The 21,552-nt window shown below is 39.7% G+C and overlaps 1 protein-coding gene across 1 annotated transcript in view; it reads left to right on the forward strand.

Annotated features, from left to right (window-relative positions):
* Nucleotides 1–929: 929 nt before the first annotated feature.
* Nucleotides 930–21,552, forward strand: part of LOC139708900 (high-affinity choline transporter 1-like) — a 98,754-nt gene continuing 78,131 nt past the window's right edge. The window contains exons 1-2 of the mRNA XM_071620863.1: nt 930–993; nt 20,578–20,653. The gene's annotated coding sequence lies outside the window, so the exon portion shown is untranslated. The remainder of the gene's footprint in view (nt 994–20,577; nt 20,654–21,552) is intronic.

Consider the following 21,552-nt stretch of genomic DNA (forward strand, 5'->3'; position numbering starts at 1 on the left):
TGTTTAATTTAATGAAACTGAATTATGCTGACATTTTGAAATTGCCTCCAACAAAATTGTACACTATTCAGCTATTGCTCATATAGTTTTTGAACTATTAAGGATCAAAAGTCGGAAATGTTTTTTGAAACACCTAGTACTTACTGTCAAAATATACACCCTTATATCAAAATTAATGTGGAAGTGAGACTACGCTTTGCACCATCTTCTGTAATAAAGTCATTAACGAGTTAATAGTTCGATGTGAACTTCTTTGGGGGGGGGGGGGGGGGGGAGGAGGGGGGAACCAAACAATTATGTCACATACTTAGAGAGGTGGACTGACGGGATATGATTGTGTGTTCGCCACCAGAAATTGAGCACATGACCTGTATATTGCTTTCCCATCACAAATCAACAAGATTTCTTCTTCTTCCTATACTGTAGCTGTGCAGAACCTCCTAAGAGTATAATTCCCCATTACCAGTTGTTCGATTATACTACTAGGGCCTACGTCTCTGTGCACTGGTAATACAGTACTGTACAACAACTCACATTTTAGTAATTGCTCGCTTTTTTCTCTCTCTCTCTTCTTCTTCTTCTTCTTCTTTCAGAGCAGTTTTTTTTTTTTTTTTTTAAATGTACAAATTGTATATAGGTCCTATTGAGTGACTGATCCAAACGCGTCCTTTGTTTTGGCTTAGCGCCCACAGATCTGAGACACGTGGTTCGTGCATAAATTATATTCGTGTGCTTGCTGTGTATTCTGTTGCCCAACACTCAACGTAACTGGTGGGTTTGTAGAGATCCGGCATTCTGATCGTTCGCTTGCAGACGACGTTCACAAAGAACACAACGTGCTACTTGCGGCAGATTCTCGTGCTCATTCGGCGGTGACTGAAATGCACTTGCCTTCCCTTCCGTTGCATTTGGAGAATGTTTGTTTCTGGAAACCGAGCAAGTGATAATTAGTGGAACCATTTCACTCTTTCGAGACATTGCCAATCAAAAAAGGTAAGGTGTCTAATGCGAAGAGCGGTCATCCGTAGAGTTATCTTATACTTGTCTACTGCACTGCAGTTCTTGAATATCATAGGTCTAAATTTACTGTTCAGTTCGAAAATAAGTGCACTTGCGTAAACACTATGCTGGATCATAGGGGACGCGTCTCACCTCCCTGGTATTATCGACCGGGCTACACTCCCGCCGGGATCGGGATGTATTCGAACAGATGGTGTCTCGTTCTAAATACGATAGAAACCGAATAATGTAACGCGTTCCCTCTAACCTTACTGATTAATACTAATGTAAGTGTTCAAATCAAATTCAACATACCCGTTGTAGTAGTCAATTGTGTCAACAACAACAACTAAAACATCCAGTGTACATCCCATGTACCAATAACGTTTTTAGTGATGATTTGTTGAATGTACAGCAGAGGTGACTGACCCCTTTTTTTACTTGAACAGATCAGTATGTACTAGACCCCTTCTATGTACTTTACTCTCGTCAACGTTAACAAAAGATGTTTATGCTCTTGATATGATATGAGGAAGTGTACAATTATTTCTTAATGTTTATTAAACTTGGCAGTCCCAACTATTGCTTATCACTCTTTCAGTTGTCCACACAGAAAATAATCCCCCAAAGTGAAACTGACCGTCAAAGAAAACTCAGTGGATTCGAGGTTCTGGGGTATTATGAAATCATCCTAATCCCTACTGAATTAAAATTGCTCTGATGCAAAGATGGCACATTTTTGTGCTAGTTGCATTCAATATATATGTATATAAGGCCTATTGGTTAGCCAGAGGAAGATTTTGGAAATGTATTTATTTTGCTAGTCACATAACACAGTAATGTTCAGTACCGGTAATGTATTCTTTAGAAGTTTGGGATGAATCATGGCCTTTGACAGACTTAGAGGGAGTTTATGATGAAAGAAATTATCGTTAATATGGTATTTTTTTCTGTAAGGAGTATGAACAAAGCTTCGACTTTCATTGTGGGTTCGATGATGTAGCAGGCCTGAGATTAGCTTGCTGGAGTACTCGATCCACTGTCTCAACTGTGAGAGCTTCGCAATTGGGCTTGATTGCAGTATTAAAGCCTGAGATGAAAAATGAATACTACAAATAGATATAAATAGATTCAAGTCTGCCTTGAAAACGCATTTGTTTACAGTGTAAAGCAAACATGAAGCTCGGTACCATCACTGTAATTGTAATTGTATGTTTTTTGTATAATCTTTTCATTTTTTGAGGGCATATAGGGACATTATCACTTTGTGTTATGCGCTATACAACTGTATAAGCACTGTCTATTATTATTATTATTATTACTACTACTATTACCAGTATATAGTTATAGCAAGGTAATTCTCAGGCAAGCATATTGAAGAAAAACGTTGAGGAGAGCCATTTAATAACCTGATTACCTGTTATTGTTGTTGTTTATGTGTAGTTTTAAGGCATGTGTCATTCAGTTGTGAGTACCCACAACAAATTGTATGCCAATTATCTATTAATTACCTCAAATAGTTGAATCTAGTTTTGATCCAGCATCAGAGAGATTCGGATCCCAAACATGATTGTTGCTACCAACTTGCTTGAGCAAGTACAGAAATTGATACATTACTTGGTACACTGCCTGTGACTACTGGGATAAAAAGTTCTTGAGAGATCCATGCATCTGTGTGGTTGTTTTGAGTTTTTCTTTTAAATAGTGTAGGGCTCAGGTTCTTTCAGATCTCTCTTGACTCTAGCGACTCAACAGAAACAAACAGGGCAGCACACATGTTGCTCTGCTGAAGTCTCCTGGCCAACTGCTTTGTAGCCAGTTCAATGGTCAGATTATTTGGCATAAAGTTTACGTTAGGAATTTCAAATTCGAATTGTACATAAATATTAATACACCCAATCATCATAACAGAACATGCAAATGAGGAAACAATGGTTGAAACTAAATATTCATAGAATGTAAACGGATGTGTAAGCTTGGGTGAATTGAGCATGTTGCCAGCATTATAGAAACCAATCGGTGAGGAGTGAAAAAAAGGCGGGAAAATGTCATGTGATGTGTGGAGTGTCTGTGATAGGTCGGGTGCATGGATGCATGTGAATATACGTGGGCTGATGCATCGGTGTATAGAGTGGTGGTACCTGTACATGTGATAACAGAGGGGGATGATACACTGCTGTAGATGGTTCAAAATGAATCCCTACAAAAGCTATTGATCATTTATTTTTCAATCAGGTTTTACATTTCAACTTTGTTTTGGGAATGCCCTTGCACTCTTATCACAACCCTACATAGGTATGGCTTTTAACACTAGTACTGTGTTGCCCATGAATTGGGGAGCTGTTTAGACCACATAAGATGGAGGGCTTCTATTCACATGTAAGATGCAAGCCTCAGCCTGACAGTATCTAGCACCTGTTGGCAAGGCACTATACTCTTGTTACCAAGTCTTTCGGAGGAGCCTCACCCATATTCTGACTAGGTCTGATACCTCAAGGAAAATCCCGCGCTGCAGGACTTTCCCCTTCAAAACAATTGTTTGGATGCTCGAGGACACAAGTCTTTGTGTCCACATGAAACTTCTCAGGATCGTGAAGGGGGAGTGACCTTCATGGTTTTGTAATTCATTGTGCCAAGCTGTATTCAAGTGTGCACATGGGCAAATTCTTATGTCAGAGGGCAGGATATTCATCTTCAATGACAGTATGACCCGAGCTGCGATTGTTCCCACAGCTCATGGAGAGTCGATAGTAGTGGTGCGAATGGTCAGCTGTAAGAAAAAAAAAGAAGATTTCTCCTAACTGTCCCAGAGAAGTGGGATCTAGTCTCAATGCTGGGTTAGAGCAGGGAGGTCTGTTGGAGAACTAACCCACTTCAATTATCTCCTGAAAAGCAGGATGAAATCTGGGCTAAGTAGTAAAAAACACACATGTACGTGTACTCCAATCAGCTGATATCTGCAATGATCTTTAGGATTGCAGCAGGCAGATAAAATTGTAAAGAAGAAGAAGGGAGGTGTGTAATCTAGCCCTTGTGCAAGGAGTACGGGAGAGAGATCAAGGTGCAGCAAACAATGTGCGAAGTTAAACCCAGAGGTGTTGTATGTACATGTAACTGTGTTTACAACTGGGTAGAACTATTCCGTGCCAGTTCTGTCCACCATTCATCGCCTATTATATACATGGAACAATGAACATAGAGTAAAGAGAAGATGACTCTGAATAAACCTCTTTGACCAAGAATCGCTGGAGCATACAAAGGCAGAACTGACCATGAATATGTGGCAAGTAAAATGCTATTCCATTATTCAGGGCTGGCATAAAAATCCATGGCTTTTCAGTGCTGTGACTCTGAATTGGGAGTCTGTTGATTGTGCACCACTTATTCTCTGCATAATCTGGTCCTAGCTAGTAGAGTGCTGTACTCGTAATAGTCAACTGGTTAACACTTCCTATGAAAGTAATAGAATTCATTAACTGATGACGAGGTACTTTGTTACACTGCATTAATTGGGTAAATTTGTTTAACACAGACCCTGTGCAGATACAAGAAGAGCATATCAAATTGACACAAAGGTAGGATTTGTTGTAGTTTGAAAGAGACTTTGTGGCTGTTTGTACTGGTTGCATGATAAATTACCCTGTTTAAGATAAGATGATCATCCCAGTATGTGTGTTTTCCTTTGAAAAACCAATGAACAGTCTGTTGCACTAAAAGAATAGACATTGTAAAGTTGATTGTCAAAGTTAGCCCTGATTGCATGATGATGTTTACATTTCAAAAAGATACTTCTAAGATCACTGGCAGAGGGCAATGTATGTTGACAATACTATAGAAAATCAATTCTCTTTACCACATAATGATTCAAAAGTTTACATGGTGTATAGACTGAGTTATGTACATGTTTACCTGTATGGTATTGACCAATTTTGATGTTCCATGGAACTATGGTGTTGTGGAAGCCAAATTAAACAAACTGTACCAAGCATATTGATGTCTACAAAGAAAGATTACACACATGGACTCATCCAGAGTTTCAAGTACTATATTAGGCATATTAGTTGTTTTTGCTGATGTCGAGAGTCAACTATTGCAAAATTGACAGCTTGCCAAATATCATCTCTTGGAAAACCAAACCAAATTGTTTTCAGGATGCACTTTATTGCTAACTTTGCTGACAGCTCAAAATGTAGAGATTCTTCTCAAATTGTTCGTTGCCTCGTTTTCAAACACACATTCAACACCTCAACAGGTCATTCATAAGTCTGATGCATAGATGTTATTATGCTCTCACAGTAGGCCCTATATTGAAAATACAGTCAAACCTGCCCTTTAGGCCACCTTGTGCATAAGATCACTAAAAAAAAAAAAAAAAAAATGAGGAAATAAATAAATCTCACGGAGAGGAAAGCCATGGTAAAGAACCTGTCCATAGCAGCCATCTTCTTTGTCTTCCATGGATGGTTGCTATCTAGACCAGTTTGACTGTAAACATTTCTCCCTATCACTTGCATGCTAAGAGACTGCGAAACCAAGTTGCTTTACAGTCTAAGATTGATTGTTCTCTGCCTTTTCTCTTTGATTGTGGTACTACCCCCCCCCCCCCACCAAGAAAGCTATTTTCATCATGATTGAAAGTGAAAGGTCTCTTTCATAATCATTCAAATTCATGAAATTCTTCCCTCGAGATGTATTCATTGCAAGTGATTGACAAATTGCCCTACATCAACGTAAATGAGCACTGAATTGATCAGTGTTTGGTAGTAGCCATGATAAAAAATTATGGGCGTACATACTCCAGCAGGATTCAAACCTACGACCTCCTGGGGACCGTTTCATGAAACTTTTTGTCAGTGATTTACACTGACAACTGTTAAAAGCTATTGAAATCCTTGTGTCTGATTGGCTGATAGGAAATTTGTTGGTGAAAACCTCCGACGAACTCGTTGATGAAACACCCCCCTGATCTCCGGACAGGCGTCATCCTTTTAGCATGCAGTGGGTTCTGTGCAATTATTCAAATTCATGAAATTCTTCCCTCGAGATGTTTTCATTGCAACTGATTGACAAATTGCCCTACATCGACGTAAATAAGCACTAAATTGATCAGTGTTTGGTAGTAGCCATGATAAAAAAAATCATGGGCGTACATACTCGAGTAGGATTCGAACCTACGACCTGATCTCCGGACAGGCGTCATCTCCACTAGACCACCGAGCCTCCGCCCGACAGCAATTGTTGGTTCTAATCCTTACAGCATGCAGCGGGTACTGCATAATTATTCAAATTCATGAAATTCTTCTGTCGAGATGTTTCATTGCAACTGATTAAACAAATTGCCCTACATCAACGTAAATAAGCACTGAAATGATCTGTGTTTTAGTAGAGACTCCAACCCCAAGCACCTTCTGCTCTGGAGATTCTCCCGCCTGAAACCCCAAGCAAACGGGAGACTTCAACTTGATGTCACGAAGCGTGGAGTTCCTTGTGGCCGGGGTTCAACTCTAGGGTTCTAGATGTTATCTCATGCTATCTAAGGCTTATTTTTCAACATCCTATTTCTATCAGGAGAAATTTAATCTCAAGTGGGAGAACAGGAGATTTTGCAAAAATGGGCTTTCGGCGGCGGGAGATCTCCCGTCGAAAGTGGGAGAATTGGAGTCAGTATCCATGACAAAAAATAATCATGGGCATACATACTCGAGCAGGATTCGAACCTACGACCTCCTAATCTCCAGACAGATGTCATCTCCACTAGACCACCGAGCTTCCGCCCAACAGCAAGTGGTGGTTCTAATCCTTATAGCATGCAGCAGCCTGTGTAATTTTTCATATTCGTGAATTCTTCAGTGGATGTGTTTTCATCGCAACTGATTGACAAATTGCCCTACATAGACGTAAATAAGCACTGAATTGATCAGTGTTTTAGTGTTAGCCATCATAAAAAAATTATGGGCGTACATACTTGAGCAGGATTCGAACCTACGACCTCCTGATCTCCGGACAGGTGTCATCTCCACTCGACCACCGAGCTTCCACTCGACAGCAAGTGGTGGTTCTAGTCCTTACGTAGCATGCAGTGGGTACTGCGTAATTATTCTCAGAGTCACTAGTTATTTATGTACCATAGTAGCTCTTAATAAAAATGAATAAAATTCCAAGAAACCCACAATTATAGCCTTGTGATGAATGCATTCCAGTGTATAATTGTTTCTTTTAGCCTGTTCAAGACTAGTCCTGTGCATATTTTGGCAGGGATCTGTGGAAATTAATCAAATGTGTGTAAATAGTCTAATCAGTTCATCCTAACTGGGTTTATTACACAAATATTGCACTGCTCTTTACAGTTTCATGGTTCTGTGTTGCATGAAACTCAGTGTGATTTTAGTTGCACATAGAGTCCAAAAATGTTCAAGTCCAGGCTATACACTCACTGTGTGTGAAAGTTACAACTATTAAATTTTTATTTAGAAGTAAATTTGCTGTGCTTTTTTCTTTTTTTCCCCTCTGTCTCTCTCTCTCTTTGAGCCTCGTATTAATTGTGTGCCGGATGTAAAGCACAGGTGACTATCACTGTCCTTAGGTGCAGTAGAATTAAATGGTATGACAAAGTCATAAAATATATCTTGCAATCAATGCTAGGAAAATTCTGACTACATGTGTTGTCAAGTGCTATCAGTCTTTATACAGACTGTGAAATAATGGCTGTAGATAAGTGATTTGCTCTGATATTTTAAATGTAAATTCAGAGGCTCCAACTCTCCCGCTTTCGACAGGAGATCTTCCGCCGAAAGCCCATTTTTGCAAAATCTCCTGTTCTCCCGCTTGAGATTTAATTTCTCCCGCCCTGGCTCTGTGTCTCCCGCTTGAAATGATTTCTTAGTTAGTGTCATCGTATGTTGAAAAAAATAAGCCCAGTTAGATAACACGAGAGAGCATCTAGAACCCTAGAGCTTAGACCCTGGCCGCGAGGAACTTCACGCTTCACGCTCGTGCTTCGCGCACATCAAGTTGGAGTCTCCCGTTTGCTAGGGGTTTCAGGCGGGAGAATCTCCAGATCAGAAGGTGCTTGGGGTTGGAGTCTCTGTAAATTTGCTTTGATATCATGAATAGATTTGCACTGAATCATTGAGTCCAATTTGCATTGCAAAGGGCAGCTTGAGTTCAGCCGCAATCAGTGGTGTGGCATTACATGTACACGTACATTGTAATGAGAGGAAATCAGATACCAGTCTAATATCACATTATGCTCTGATTGTAATTGGAGTAGATACAGTTCCTGGTAGGTTTAGATTTGTATACTATTCATTCAAAGGATCACATCGCATTGTCTACCAGGATATTTAATCTCCAATGTACAATATCATGTACACAATTGCAGTGTTGAAACAGTGTATTGATTGTGATACTATTTCTTTTAAATGCCTTTAGAAAGTGAAAGGGGAGAAGACAAAAGAAGAAGGAAAGGAAGATCAAGAATTTATGAAGAAAAGAAGAAGAGCCTCAGAGCAACAAACGTAGCCCTTATCAGTCCACATATTAATTGCTACAAGTGATAAGATTAATTTGTGCTTGGGTTACCACTATGATGATGATGATGATGATGGTGATGGTGATTTTATTTAATCCATGCATCAATCATGTGGCAGTATACAATGTAGGACAAAGGTACACAACAAATATAGCATAAGTGTAACTTTAGGAATGACAAGGAACATTAGCCTGCTTAGTTACCAATTATACGAATGGATCGATCAACATGCAACATACTTTCACACAGTCAACAAACAGTCATGGTCTGTGCCTGGTGCTCCAGGTGGATTTCCGTAAAGCGAGACTGATTCCATTGTTATGGTAAACCCCTATAGTCCCACTTTTACTTGTTTGCATGTTGACAAGTGTCTGCCTTGATTCAACTGCTGATATTTATCCTAAGTCTTTGAATAGATCTGGCTCTTGAGCATTGGCACCTTTATACTGCATGGTGTGGTACAGTCTGCCCAAGGAGGTTTTATACATGGAGTTCCAACTGGCTGTAATTATTCAAACAGTTGTCAGATTTCTATTGATGTACAAAAGAATTTTACAGGTGCACTTGTGCCTTTGATGATCGATGTTCGACGCCGCCGTCTTGCTGAGCAATCTGAAGATTCATTTTGAACGTTATCATAATGTTGGCCACATTTTGCTTATTTATTTGTTAAATGAAATGAAATTTCACTTAATGATAAAGCATGTAAAACAAAAGTCGATCCCTTCCAGAAATTTGTGCAAAAGTGTAAATTAGAGCTGTATCATGTGAAAATGTTTAAAACTGTACCATCCTGGAAGCTGATTTTATCACTTGTCCACTTTATTTCCACAAATGAAACTAATATGGAATAATCTTCAAGTATAATTTTTTATTAATAGACATATCAGATTAGTGCTCGGGTATGCCCATTCGAGTAATTTTCATCTTTATTTCAGCATTTTTTGCTCAATTTCTATTCGCGCATCCTTGTGTCTGTACCGCCTACCTTTTATAAGAAGGGATAGTGAAAAGTAATTGCCATCACAAAGACATATCTTCCTCAGAAAGTGGCTGGTGATTATGCAATGGGACACGAGTCAATTGTCTTCGGCATCTACGCGGCAGATCCTGTATGGCACATGCTTCAAATATTTTTGAGCGGTGGCATCGAACATGGGATCAAAGGGAAAACACTGTTGTTACTCCATCTCTTAAACCTCCTTGGTCTGCTACCATCACTTAAAAGCTCAGGGACCCGAGATTCAAGAGGGCAATGTTGGATGGCGTGATAACCGCTGCAATCCTTTCTTTTTTTTTCAAAGATTGACAAGGTAAAACTAGTTAGCCATCAATAAGGGTAGATTGTGGGTGCATATTAGATATCATGTACCCCCTCTAATCTTGTGAAGATTCAATATCAGTTCACAATTAGCTCAGTTCTGAACCAGATAGGAACAATGGACGCATCAAGAGATGAACAGGGATTGACAGTTTCAACCATTTATGGCATTCTCATTGAACGAATTGGTAACTGTGAGAATGTTTGGAAAATGGCAGATGTGTAAGGATCAGAATTATCGAATAGCGCCTTATTGAATCCTGGGTCCAGTTGTCTGTAAACTGACTATTTAGAAAAAAAATCATATTGCCAAAGGTGGGGGGGGGGGGGGGGTGTAGTAGATGATGGCAAGTGCACCACATTCTACATCCCAAGGAGCCATTACAACGAGCCTTCGGTATAAGGAACATCACCACTTGGAACAATATGGTTTTGTTTGCAGGGCGTCTACCCCAAATCAGAGACATTGGTTATGGGTGTGATCATCTGGCTGGAAATTTACAGAATATCTCATATCATTCAACCATGTGTAGAGAACTATATTTTCTCTGTGTACTGCATCTGCTGTGAACAATGTGATCACTCTTTTGTGGAATCTTTTTGTTGTCAAGGAGCCAAAGTTCATAAGCGTAGGTGAAGGATACATCCCCCCCCCCCCTCTTTTCCATTGTCTACTCCTACAGTGTAAGAGCACAAGAGCCCCTCATTTACGTTTATCATACAAAGTCCCATCATCATAAAAAGCAGATATCCATGCCATTCAAGTAATAACACCACTTGTTTGTAAAGATATGATTATTCTTTGTTCAAGGCTGAGCTGTAAAGGGGGAATGGGTGGGGCAAAGTTGATATGTATCGCTACACCTCAAAATGTTAATCATGATGCTACTTTCAATCTTATAGTGCAATGCCGTCATCTGCATCTAAATGTTTTGATTGAGTTTTGAAAAGTTGAATAATTGCATGCTGATCAGTGAAGAAACCAACTTATATTTAAGGCCCCTTTTACAGTGCGGGGCTGGGCCGAGCCACGGCTGAGCCCGGCCTCAATTTCGGGGCGGAGCCCTGCAATTCTGTCTGTTTACAGTGCCGGGCTCGGCCCGGGCTTTTAATCGCAATGTGGTATAGTCTGGTTTCCAGACCCTTTGCCAACTGGACTCCGCGGTGACGAAGTCGCCGCCCCGCGACAAAGTCGCCGCCTTTGCCGAAGGCAAAGACCTCTGCAGGATAATTTCGACGTTGAGGGCGTTAATATCCTGAATAGCGAAATAATACAGGCAGAGCGTCTGGAAGCCAGACTAAATTTGGTACCGCATTTGGCCCAGTTTGCGTTTACAGTGAGAAAAGGCTGGGCTCGGCCGCGGCTCCTCTACCTCCAGAGCTTGGCCAAATGCGCGGCCGATTTTGGTACCACATTTGGCCTTTTGCGCGTTTACAGTGAAATGAAGGCCGGGCTAGGCCGCGGCCGAGCCTGGCCTTTTCACTCACTGTAAACGGGGTCTTTATAGTCCACAGTCTTAGAAAGGACAGCCATAGTGTGATGTTTAGGTTTTTGCATTCATTGAAACATGGAGCCAAAAAGTTTGCAGTCAATTAGACTGGAAAAAAATGCTTCACTCACAGTTTATTGTGTTTTACAATGATTAGAGTTCAATGTTGACATAATGTTGTATTGTTTATTTGACTTTAAAACAGGTGAACCCAGGCCCATGTTGTTTTTAAGTGAGGATTTATTATATAGTTATTCTGTGTTTCATTCAGGAGCTGACTCTTTTAGTAAAGCAGTGATCAGCTGGTAACCGTAATTTACAATATTTGCAGGCCATGATTGCTGAGAAATAGCTCAGAGAATTAGATAAGGAAAGTTGCATTGTGGAAATAAGGTATTGATCACTGAGAAATAGCTTTTTACTCCTAACATGCATCAGAGAATTAGATAAAGCAAGTTGCACTGTGTAAATAAGGTAATTGATTACTGAGAAAAAGAACTTTTTGCTCCTTAAGCCCCGGTCACACAGCGCTTTACGGCTTAATCACAGCCAAAACCCGTTTAAAAGTGGTCTCCCGTGAAGCAGACGATGTTGTTCGCGTTGATGTTGAGTTTAAGATGAGCTACGGTTGATTTATAGACGTGGCAGGATGCGGGGAAAAATCGAAACGGCGTCGGACGTGGTAAAAAGTTTTGAACTGCTCAAAATTTTACTCCGCGGACAACCACGGGTGGCACAAGTGGTAAAAACGTGCAACACATGTGATATCCATGTTCCGGCAGTGATTAAAACTTGGGGAGAGGCGGTAAGACACAAAAATTTAGCGGGCAGAGCACGGTCATCTGACGCGTATCACTGGAAATAGCGTGTGTTTAGCAGCTTATCACTGACAAATTGAGTTTTCCACTTACATACACGTGGCCGGACGTAGTTAGCCATGCTTAGGCAGTGCTTCAGCAGTGGACCAGCCGCCAACGGCCATACCCTGTACAAAGCACGGCCAAACTAAAATTGACCAAAAAATTACCAGTTAGGACCACGTCCATCAGATTTTCATAACTTTTTGTGCGTGATTTAGACGTGGAGTGCTGTGTGACCGGGGTATTACATGCATCAGAGAATGTAAGGAGATGGCTGGCCTCTTGCGGGCCATCAGGGGCAGCTCGTCGTGGTTTGTCGTCTTGGTGGGCCGCCTTGTTGTGCAGGGTAGTGGAAGGGGCTCAGTTGTTTTTATCGTTTTTAAGGCCTTGCAATTTGTATTGCTCGGCATACACACTGTAGAATCAGGTTAAGATTTTACTCCTAACAATAACATACATCAGACGATATACACTGTAAGGCAAGTTGCACTGTGAAAATAATGAATTGATAACTGAGAAAACACTTTTTTTTGCTCCTAACATGCATCTGACAATATAAAGCAAGTTGAACCATGAAAATAAGGTATTGATCACTGAGAAATCACTTTTTGCTCCTAACATGCATCAGAGCATTAGATAAAGGGGCTCTTACAGTGTATGTCCTATAGATTCTTCTGTAGCCAGCAAATAAGCCTCATTCCATGACCCAAATAAAAACGTGAATATCAAATATTGCAGTATACTTCCTTTATATTGGATATACACTGAATTACCTATGAACATTGTCCAAGTGGAACTTGTATTGTATTTTCAACTGGAAAGTGTCAATTAACATTGAGAGACCTTGATTTGGAGAAGAAAAGAAAAAAGAAAAACAACTGTCAAGTGACAGATGTGTAAAGAATGGATATTAGCCAAGAATGTAGTGTCAAGAGTGCATTGACAGTAGAAACTAACCTTCAGACTGACTCCAATACAGGAAATATTAGGTGACCATCATGCAGTTCTTTTATCAGTGTTGCTGCTGTTGAAAAAAAAAAAAACAGAAAGAAAATGAAAGAAAAAAGGTTAATTTTCACCTCCTACAAACTGGTCACAATCCAATTTTACTTTTGTTTGCTGCTGATGAGTTATCAGAACTTGTTTGTTTGATTTGGAAATTCCTGGGTCATGCATTGAAAATGTAGATTAGTGGAGTGATACATTGGCATTCAAGTGTAGTTTTGCTTGTACTTGGGTCAAAATCATGTGAGAGATGAATATGTATATATATATATATATTCTATTTTTCTTTTTGAATTGTGTGTATTGGAAGCTATAACAGCTCCAAAAGGAGAGCCTAACTGCGCATACTACTGGCATGTAAACTGTCTACCATGCACGCTATCTACATTGTGTAGATCTGCAAACGGCATTCAACCGACTCATCTTCATATTTCAGAAAAATCAAAAGCTGTACAGTAAGACACTCGCCATGTTTTGGCATCTGCAGCGCAAGCATGCAATATATTACTTAATTGTGATGGGGCAGTGACCCTAAAATGTGATTTAAAATGGCAAAGATTGATGATTACACTGAACATTTGCATTGACTGATAGATTTAGCTTTTAATCAGGTTCAGTGATAATTGAAAAAAAAAAATCTCACTGGATATTTTGGTAGACTTTCCACAGGATTTTGAGTAGCTTCTTAACATATTTAGTGAGTTCACATTATTTTTTTCGTATTTTTATGCTCACCTCATATCAGTAGTCATATCTCATAATATATTCCATCACTCTATCAAGGTGATAAGAGGCCCTCCCAACCCCTCCCATCACATGCCACAAAGAGAGAGATAATACAATCAGAAATTATGAAAACATTTTTTTTGTATTCATTCACACAAAAAGATTCAGATACAAGTGTATCTATCTACAGTTGACTGTACTAATCAGCTTATTTTGTCTCACTTCAGTCACCATAATCTGGACTCCACTATTGTTGACATTCAAGGGCCATTCTCATTGCAGGTGAAAACTCGCGATATTAGAAAAATCGTGAAGTTACGGTGAGAGTTGCCTGGCGACTCTCGCAAAACCATCGCCCGAAAAATCGCAAGACGGAGTGCGATTTTTCTAACTTCGAGCGAAACTTCGCAAGGAGTTTTGCAATGAGAAGGCACGCAGCAGAAATATCGCGATATTACTCACGTGACTTCAGTATCCGCTTGACCCCAAACAAAGGCCGATTGCGCGATTGGAGTAAACTGGGCATGCTCAGTACGTCAGGAAAGATCGCGATTGTTGGCACCAGCGCTAACTTCGCGATGTTTACCTGCCAATGTGGACACAAAGGTAAAACATCGCGAGTTTTCATATCGCGATTTTTTGCAATGAGAATGGCCCTATTGTTGACATTCAGTCTCATTTTCAGTGATATGAAAGTGTGGCAACACATGTGTATGATATGCATCTAACACAATGAAACAATGAAGTATTGCCAGACAAGTACATAAATGAGTAAGGGTTATTATTATCCACAGACTGAAAATAGCTCAAGAGTATGTTCAAATGATTGGTGAGCTTTCCGTCTATCCCGCCCCTCACCCCTGGGTGCCTGGTGGAGCATTCAGGTCAAATTTGTTGCCGAGTGTCAAATTTTGGAAATCTGTATGCATGCAATGATTGCCTCCCAAGTCTAAAATCCAGCAAAGTCCTGTTCAAAACCGATAAAACTTTCTTATTGGTTTATATTGGTTTAATAGATATCTGTAGGTTTCCTGTTGGAACCAATAAATTTTCATGAAACATGGCATTAACAGTTTCTATCAGAATCATTGCAATATTAAATGCAACACCAATAGAAGATCCAAAATGGTCCCATTAGTTTCTACTGGATTCCTATAGAAATTACTTGGCATATTTGTGAAGAATTTTATTTTACTTCACATTTCTACAAAGATGCTACAATAGCATGTTTTGTTTTCATGTAGGTTTTTGCAACAAATGGATGTCACAGACAGGAATCTTGCAAAATATGATTGTACACATTAATATTTAGGAAAAAAATAAAGGAATTTTATAAACTAACCCTAAAGACAATTTGCAGTCAGTGCAAAGTGATATTCTATGAATATAACCCAGGACTGGTGTGTTCGGTTTGTAGTCCTGGATTTGGGTGGTACATGTTCAGTTCTCTGTTGCATTGGCAAATTGTGAAGTCATCAGTATGTTTAATTGTGTGAATTGATTTCTCTTTGTTTGTTTGTTTGTTTGTTTGTTTGTTGTTGTTTGTTTTTGAGAAATAGTGCATTACAAATTCTGTGGGTCCATGAGGTTATCTCTGTGACTTCCTGTTGGCCCAGCAGAATTTGTGCATTTCTAATGGTCTGACAAAAGTCATCTTTTGGTTTCTGTGGGTCCTATTCATTTAACCTATAGAAACTCAACGGGTTTCACATACTACTATTTTTCACATTGACGCCAATAGGCCGGCCTTTAGGTTCTTGTGACATGCCCATTCTATGGGTTTTTCAACCTGGGCCAGTAGCAGGTGTAGTGAAGCGAGGAATAGAATATAGTCGGGAGGTCAACTCACATCTTGTCAATACGGTTCAAAAGAAAATCGGTACAATGGAAGTGTGATTGTACGTGATCTGTAGGCCCCCCTACAGCAGTCCTATGATTCCATAGCCTAGTTGTATGTACATTTGCTGCTAAAGTCAGGAAGAGAAGGATGCAATTATCATACTTTGTGTGTATGCTATATTTCTTCTTTTCTTTTTCTGCTGAGAATGTAGGAGTACAAAAGTCATCCTTGCACTATTCGAGGGATTAATGCTTACAATATTGTGACACTTCTGTTTCTTTCAACTGAGAAGAGTTGCTGGAAAAATATGATGAAAAATATTTTTACAATTGGCACAAAAGAATGGAAGAAAAAAGAAAAGAAAAAGGCTTTGCAAAAAACAATATAATTACATTGTATATTCACAGCAAACAATATTGCAGAATAGTATTTGCAGGGAGGGGTACAGTATTAGAGATGTGATTGGTTTGATGTAATCAGTAGTCTATAGTTTCGCCCAGACAAATGACCTTCAAACAGGTTTGCAGCATTGGAGGTAAACAGCGCCCTCTATACATGAAGCATCATTTTTTTTTGGGGGGGGGGGGGGGAGGGGGAGGGAGGTGTTCCACACCTGTTGTGAACTGAAGTCTGCCAGATCTTATCATGACATCCTTCCAAATGGACTGGGACTGGAAATCATGATAGATAATTATGACAAAGGCTGACAGGCTGGTAAGAGCCAGCGAGGAGTGTAAACTATGAATAATCCCTGTCAGTTCCTCTACAAAGTAAACCCCATTGGATCTCTTTATGCTGAACCTTATACTTTATGTGATTGGTGTGTAGATGCATGAAAATGCATACAGTCATCAAATGAAAAAGAGAATACAACTACAATACAAAAGTATGTGTAACTATAAATAGAGCTACATATAGAGTAACCATCCTTGAAAAATTCACAACCAAATGGAGGTGAAGTAATTGCCTCAAAAGCAAAGCACCGTGTGGACACAAAAAACAACGAACTCGAAGTTAAGAGTGACCTCGCCGTAAACTCCAGCCCCCCCCACAATTTCCCTCTGCTTCCGGGTCAACCTCCCAAACGTACACCACAAATACACTACACATGAAAAACCTATGACGCACGACACAACAACATCATCTTTTCTTCCCATGCGCTTGATCTCTGAAACTGAACATGTCGAACTCGCTACTGTATTCTATATTCTTCTATGACGCTAAAAAAGAAATGTTTTCGACGAATATCTTCATAAAGGCATAAAGTCATCAGTGCAGTGCTATCTCTGCATATCATGACAGAGAAAAAGAGTACCTGTAAGCGAGTCCGACAGGGTTGGACTAAAGAATAAATAGACGCCTTGTTAGCAATGTGGGCTTAAACTTCCGGTTTTGTGGTTTTAACATCGAGTGGGACCCACTCGTAGTTACGGGGGGGGGGGGGGGGGGGGGGGGGGGGCAGAAGCTTAACCTCGAAGTATAGAGTGGCACAGTTAATTCTTTGTAGTTTTTAGTTTGTAGAATTATTGTGTTTTTATTGTTTCCTGTTTGTAACCCTGAATGAGTAGTTGCTGATATGAGACCTTGGGGAGTGTTATGTTGCCTATATCCTCAGCAATTGGGTAGGGTAGAGTAGAAAAGTTTGATCATAAAGGACAAGTCCACCTTCATATACATTGTACATAAGAATTGAGTGAATGCAGCAACATTAGTAGAACACATCAGTGAAAGTTTGGGGGAAATTGGACTATCCGTTCAAAAGTTATGAATTTTTAAAGTATCTGCACAGTTACTGCTGGATGAGAAGACTACTACAGTGCATGATGTCACATGTGTACAACCATACAAGGAAAATATAAAGAGAAATTCACAAAATTTTACATTTTGAAAAAAAGTGCACATTTCTTCGACTTGTTACTGACATATGTTATGGGCAATATCATACCCCCTGCCTTCTGAAAGAGAGAAATCAAGTGTTCTTTTGTTATGTGAGAAAAGTGAAATTGTTGAATTTTCTTTATTCTCAGTTTATATATCATTGTACACATGTGACATCACAAGCTATAGTAGTCTTCTCATCCAGCCTTGAGTGAGCAGAAACTTCAAAAATTCATAACTTTTGAACGGAATGTCCGATTTTCCTCAAACTCTCACTGATGTGTTCTACTAATATTGCTGCATTCACTCAATCCACATGTCTATGAAGGTGAACTTGTCCTTTAACCTGTTGAGGATGAGTCCCGAGTATGCTTGGGCATGCATCTATCGGAAATGCTTGTTGTAGCAAAATCAAACCGTCCTGAACGGGTAAGACTGTCATACTATACATTGCATGACTTCTACAGTTGTGAAATGTAATACAGATCTGTTGACAAAAATTTGTAAACCTCTGAAATTGCTTATTCTTCCATTTGGAAAATTTAGATTATGATAATGAGTATGATGACAATAATAGTGTTAGTAATAATAACAGTAATGGTGATATATGATTGTTATGTAGGGAAAGCTCTACCATTATACCATGCAAAGTATTCATGTATGTCACAATCAGAATAGAAAAATCAGCAAAGTTGCTAATCAGTATCTTGCAATGCTAAGATATATCAGTCTGCAGACCAACATGAATGAGAGTGGAAAGAATTTACTCTATGTACACCTTGTATTTAGCAAGTCTAATTTGTCACAAATCAGGACTTCCCAACAATTTCCAAGAGTGGTTAAATTTGCAATTGTTTAGTATACACCTACAAAGTTATTACGCACCTTGTTTCACATGTTCTGTGTGTAGGCCTACAGCTTACCAATATACACTGTACATGTGCACACGACATTTATAATGGGATCAACGTTAATGTTTTTGCATACATGTTCTTTAATCCTTGAAAAGTGCCTGAATCACAAAACTTGCAAAAATAGAAACCCAGCAAAATATATGGTGGGTACTGAAGATCAATTATCATAATGAGTGTCTGCATGGGGGAAAAAATGTACCAAACCATGGGACTAGTATACAAATGTAAACTTCACAGTGGATGTGTGATCTAAAGTTGAAAGCCTGTTGACTGTGTTCTCCTGTTCTGTAATACTTATCACATCGACAGAGTCTGAGGGATGATGACACTAGTGGGGTTCAAACTGACGTGAATTTAGGGGATACAAATCTTGAGATTTGAGATCCAAATCCCAAGAAATTCTTCAGTTAGAATGATTGCGATAATTTGAGAAATAGCATGATTTGCACTGCCACACATAATATGTGAATGCAAGACAAAAAATCTCGATTTTTTTTATCGCATCATTCAAAACATGTATGATTAAACAGTGCACAAACACGAGGGGGAGGGTTCCCATTTTGGTAGATTTCGGGCATGTGCAGTTTGGTCACAAATTATAGCAGGATATTTCTCTCCATGATCTGAACAGGCACAAAAAAATCCGGGTATTTGGATCGCGATTGTTATCCCTCTATTTCGTCTGTGTGAGACAATGATACGTCTGGAGTGTTTCTTTACTTCTTTTAGAAGCTGAGGGCTAGCTTGATTTTCACATAAATGGTAAATTGATTAAAAAGAATAAATTATTCTTTTCACTTTCAGTGTGCCCATCTTTGTCATCTCTTTTCTCATTTTTCATTGTCCCTTTTTGTACCTTCCAGAATGATTGCAGTGTACACTAGATCTTAGAGTAGATTTCAAATCTTTCTTTTGTGCTTGTTACAGTTGAGGCTGAACTGTGTATCATTACATCGAAATTGGCCCATTTAGTAGGGAGATTGATGTGATCTAGGTACATGTATGGGTCGCATGAATCGGCAAGTCAAGAATGAAGTCTGATCTTGTCTACTTGTGTCCCGTAGCCAAGCTCATCGTGTGTTACTATTCAGTGATGGCAGCGTTCCAATACACTGCGTATTGGATTCCCGCGCCCCTCTGAAAAGGTTGGGGTAGAGCGCTGGAGATTTAGGCAAATCCAGACGATGATAAGGTAGGATGGCTGGAGTCATGTTGACTGTAGCACAAGGCGTGTGATTGCCTGCTCCGCGCTTGGGTAGGCGGGTATGAAATTACCCCGAGGACAGGAGGTTTGGGGCGCGTTATATTCAAGGCGTAGGAGAGGTTTCTCCCCGTAGTGAGGTAGAGAGAGAGAGACCCACGTTCGGATGAAGGAGCAAAGCGAACAGTGGCAAGGAGGAGAGGGTGGAAGCTGTGGACAACCTCCGTTTGCGTCCAGCAGGGGTTGGTTTAACTTGTCCTTGCGATAGAGCACAGAGGTGTGAGCGCGATTTGTCGTGAGAGATCTGAGTAGGTAATTCATTAAGGGGATGCGGTGTGCGTGGTCTATCGTTGCCGTGCCAGCCCATCGGTGATAAGGGATGAGACAGACGTATCATGTGCAGCCGGGGCTCCTAGTGAGCAGCAGTGAGAGCCGAGTTAGCCGAGGGGAGCAAAATCAATTACTGCGACAAAACGAGGTGGAAGTGACGTCAAGAAATGAATATTGACGTAGCGCTGCTGGGGAGTGAGGGAACGCGAGAGGAAGAGAGGGAGAGAGAAAGAGCTGGATGCAGACACCAAGAGAGATGATGTAGAGTCGGAGAAGAGAGAGAGCACCAGGTTGAGATAGAGAGAGGGAGAGATATTGAATTCAGGTGGTTGATGATACCATTTCAAGCTGGGAGAGCGTATCGCGTGGATCTTTCTCTTCTCGAGCTGGTGCTAATTACGCATGGCCAAAGAAAGGACTCCTTGTTGGATTTGCCGCAGACTCACGTTCAGTTTTTCTTTCTGGTGTTGTGTGCTTTACAGGTCTTCTCAGTTGGATACTTGTCTTGGCTGCATGTGTGCGCAAGGTTTCCAGTAATTTTCTTCAACTGCTGCAGAGGTAAGATGATTTATTGCATAAAAAGGCAGCTGATCACAGGGGAAAAGAATATTGATAAAGATCCAATTAACCTTAAACTGCATGAAAGTTTGCATATCGTTTAATCCAAAACCTCCTACTATCTGCATTTACTACATTGACCTGGACTGTGTGGTTTGTCATTAAAAGTAAATAATGTATGTGATGTTGGCTAAAATAAGAACACTTTTTTAAAAATGCCAAATGAATTTCAAGCAAACTTGTGTGAATAAAACTGTCCAGCAAAAGTTAGCATTCAACATCTAAGATGTTAACCCTTCGAATGCAAGCATTTACAAATATTCCCAAATCAAATAATATATTGCTATGAATCAAAACTTCATTGTACTTGTAGAAAATACATTCAAATGCCTTTTTGTTTGGTTGTTTGTTTCAAAAGTAATGTAGGATTTGTGTGTGTGTGTACTCAATATTTGTGCTAGAAAGTTTTGTTTTTTTCTCTCTCTCAATTTAATTTTTTTCCTTCATTCTGTCATATTCAGACACTGAAATTGTTCATTGAACCAACTCTTTTTTTAAGTATTGATAATCTGTATTGCACTTTTTAGCATCATCCTTCAGATGTATTAGACCATTTGACTGGATATTGTGTTTTGACTGTCTTTTTTCAGTTTTGCTCACAATTTAAAGTTGTTTCTCTTGTACCAGGCTTGGTTTTAGTGAAAAGTATTGCAAATTTCAATTTATATCCATCAACAGCTTTTCTGTATATTGGCATGGGTGTTCCCATTGCAATGTATTTTATTTTTCTTCTAATTGTACAAAAAAGGACAAAGTACAGTTCATAGCTTTGGCTTGGAAACAAAATTTTAAAAAGGTTATACATAATCACTAACTTGTTAACCCGTTGAGGACGAGTC

The sequence above is a fragment of the Diadema antillarum genome, unplaced genomic scaffold (assembly GCF_040938485.1).
Source record: "Diadema antillarum isolate AM-2024a unplaced genomic scaffold, OU_Dant_1.0 seq00001384_RagTag, whole genome shotgun sequence".
Classification (NCBI taxonomy): domain Eukaryota; kingdom Metazoa; phylum Echinodermata; class Echinoidea; order Diadematoida; family Diadematidae; genus Diadema; species Diadema antillarum.